The sequence below is a fragment of the Podarcis vaucheri genome (assembly GCF_965113315.1).
Source record: "Podarcis vaucheri genome assembly, chromosome: 13".
NCBI classification, from domain to species: Eukaryota; Metazoa; Chordata; class Lepidosauria; order Squamata; family Lacertidae; genus Podarcis; species Podarcis vaucheri.
In genome coordinates, this window is record NC_138751.1 from 18752053 (window position 1) to 18756010 (window position 3958).

The following is a 3958-nucleotide window of genomic DNA, read 5'->3' on the forward strand; positions in this document are numbered from 1 at the left end:
ACTCAATAAAAATGCTTCCAGATTCCCAGATAGTTTTACATTTTTGTTTCACCACCACTAGGATTAAAGGTCAGATTTGGGTTTGGCCGTTTCTCATTTTCCTGGTTAGATTATCTCTACGGAACAGGTCATGCTGCTTTCTTTGTCCCTATAGCATTGGCAAGGAATCAGTGCTTTAGGTCTGTGAGTTTCAGACTTCATTTGGGGAAGCCTTAAGGTTAAACCACAGTGCCTAGGACTTGCCGATCAGAAGTTTGGCGGTTCGAATCCCCGCGACGGGGTGAGCTCCTGTTGCTCGGTCCCTGCTTCCGCCAACCTAGCAGTTCAAAAACACATCAAAGTGCAAGTAGATAAATAGGTACCGCTCCGGCGGGAAGGTAAACGGCGTTTTCGTGCGCTGCTCTGGTTTGCCAGAAGCGGCTTAGTCATGCGGGCCACATGACCCGGAAGCTGTACGCTGGCTCCCTCGGCCAATAAAGCGAGATGAGCGCCGCAAACCCAGAGTTGGTCATAACTGGACCTAATGGTCAGGGGTCCCTTTACCTTTACTTAAGGGCATGAGAGGCTTGATGGATCAGACTAAAGAGCCAGCCAACTGGGCATCTATCTTCCCTCAGCAGTCAGTGGATGCCTATGAGAAGCCCACAAATAGGACAAATCCTCCTGTTGTTCCAGCAATCAGTATTCTCTGGCATGCTGCCTATAATCCTGGATGTTCTGTATATAACTATCATGGAGCCCATCTCCACCATCTCAGAAAAAAACAGTTATCATTGCAGCCATCCATCAACTTCATTGTGGAGGAACTTATACATCATCTGCCCTAGAGAGTTGCAAAGAATTCTGGGACATGTACAGCCACTCCATTTTATGATTCGCAAATTGCTGCTGCTAATTAGTTACTTAACAATGTCTGTACTTTTCTGCATTTCCTTTCCCTCAGTCTAACCTCACAATCCCCGCCCCTTTCCCCAGCCATGTGTATAAGTACTAGGATAAGGAAACTGTTGAAATGTAAATGTGAAATATTCTGGGACCAAGAGGGCCTGGACTGGAGTTCAGTGTCATTTATCTGTGGGGGAAGACAAAAACAAGTATAATGGCATATTATTACTTAAGGTGTGTAAACGACAACCATCCTTGCCCCTTGCTTTTTTTGCAGGCTGGTTCAAAGGAAACAAGTCAACTCTCAACTTATGCAGGGGTTGCGTTCTGGGAATAGCGCATAAAACCAAAATTGCATATAGTCAAAACACTCTTTCAACCTGAACTTTCTAATGCTCTCCCAAGGGCACTGAACACTCTCCCTGCACCTGTAGGATTGCCGACAGAAAATACACCTATAAATAAAAAACCAATCTAAACCAGAGTAATGATCAGAAAACAAACAGATTATAGGAGTGCATTTATAAATAAATAAATAAAATTAAACCTGAGCAATAATCCCAAAGTAAACAGCCTGTACAAACACCTTGTTTTAAATGGCAAAAACTGCTGTAACAAATAACTCGGACAGAAAAACAATAAATAGAAAGAATCCAGTTTTGACAGGTGGCATAATGATGCAAATAACTGCAACTAGAAAAACAAATGAAGAATAACATAGGCAGCTGATTACTTTAGATGATTTTCTCAGCAACACAGATTTAATTTAACAAAATTGCATCTGATTTTTGCAGCTGCCACCACAAACAGACCCAATTTGAACATTATCGTTTGCCATTTAGTAAAAGCTCAGGACTGTGGTGGTTGTTTGAGCAGAAGATCTATAAGCAATTCTTTCCAAAGAGAGTAAACTGGTATGCAATGTTGACAATTATCCACCTTCTTGGAGCCACAAACAGAGAGTTTCTACTAGGATTGGGCCATTGTTTCCTCATGCCAGTGAGTAACCCCAAATGTGAAGAAGATTTGTTTTTTTCAACACCAAGAACATTGGCAGAAAAGCCGGCTCCCATTCAAGTTATTCACGGCTTGGGCTCAGATGGGCTCTTGCAAATTGCTGTAATTTTTTCAGAGTTTATTGCAGAATGCTATCTGCTGTATCCTGGGATGGGCAAACACAGCCAGAACCCAAGCAAGAAGCCTGACAGCCTCCCTCTGAGAAAGGACCCTGTGTGTAGAAGGGATAGATGGGAGGGAGGTAGAAGAGAGATGAAGCCCAAATTTATTCAAAACACAGGCGTGAGTGTGAGATAGAGAGAAATTTTAAAGGATGATCCATTTGATTAACAAATTATGTAGCAGGACATCTCCCTGGGCCTACAGAACGGTTGAGAAGGGAAATGGGGAGGCCCCATGAGAGACTAGAATGCTGGTAATGTTGCAATTGCCCTTGCAAAAGTCTCTGCAAAAGTTGTTTATAACAGTAACACATTATCCCTATCTGTACATATAAGTGACATATTAGCACAAGACGGTTGCTTTGCTACTGTTCATCCCTTTCTTCTACGTAGAAACAAAGTCTGGCTAGATGTGCACTCCAGCACAGCAGGGCATAGGAAGTAGCTGCCGTAAACTAAGCCAGACCATTGCTCATTCTAGCTAGACAGCTACACTGACTGGCAGCAGCAATCCAGGATTTCAGTCGGGGTGGACCCCCAGCCCTACCTGCAGGCCAGCAATTGAATCTGGAATCTTCTGCATCAATATCATCATCATAATTTTATTCTTTATATGCCACCCATCTGACAGGATTGCCCCAGCCACTCTAGGCGGCTCCCAACAAAATGTTAAAAACACAATAAAGCATCAAACATTAAAAACGTCCCTATACAGGGCTGCTTCAGATGTCTTCTAAATGCCATATAGTTGTTTATTTCCTTGACATCTGATGGGAGGGCGTTCCACAGGGCGGGAGCCACTACTGAGAAGGCCCTCTGCCTGGTTCCCTGTAACCTCCCTTCTTGCAGTGAGGGAATTGTCAGAAGGCTCCCAGAGTTGGACCTCCAAGCAAAGCAGATGCTTTGCCATTAAGTTATGGCCTGTTCACAGTCTCCAAAGAGGTTTAAAATTCCTAAACTGGTGGAGCCGGGTCGATTTACTGCCCTTTCACAATTTATAATGAAATGGTAGATGAGCACAACCACCAAATCATTGACTACGAGAAAACACAAAATCTACAGAATTAAGGATATGTATATTAAGTTTTATGGGACGTGGGTGGCGCTGTGGGTTAAACCACAGAGCCTAGGACTTGCCGATTAGAAGGTCAGCGGTTCGAATCCCCGCGATGGGGTGAGCTCCCGTTGCTCGGTCCCTGCTCCTGCCAACCTAGCAGTTTGAAAGCACGTCAAAGTGCAAGTAGAAGGTAAACGGCGTTTCCGTGCGCTGCTCTGGTTCACCAGAAGCGGCTTAGTCATGCTGGCCACATGACCTGGCAGCTGTACACCGGCTCCCTCGGCCAATAAAGCAAGATGAGCACCGCAACCCCAGAGTTGGTCACGACTGGACCTAATGGTCAGGGGTCCCTTTACCTTACCCTTTAAATTAATTTTTTTTAAATTTCCAAAACCGTATGGGTACTTGGACAAAGGGGAAGTTATATCACTCACAATGAATGACATCACAGAAAGCAGCCAACTGGTGCTCTTGAGAAGCGGACAATCACCTTCATGCAGCCTTGAGGGATACAGTGCATACAGGTGCAACAAATGGGAACTAAATGCGTATTACCACCCACACTCCAAAGCAATGTTTGTGCATAAATGTCCTGTGTCTGGAGACATGGCTCCAAGTGTGATCTGATCATGCAGATATCCCAATAGCCAAGGAGAAAAGAGGGGGTGTTGCCTACACACCTAGTCATGCAAATGAAGGGGACAACCAGAGCTCACCTCTCTCTCTCCCACCCCACCCCTGCTTGGTATGCAATTGTCTCATTAATTAAAATTCTCCGCAGGCTGCATTGTTTGCTTACAGGGGAGGGCGATTCCTCTAAGCTACCTTGGCAGCCAGA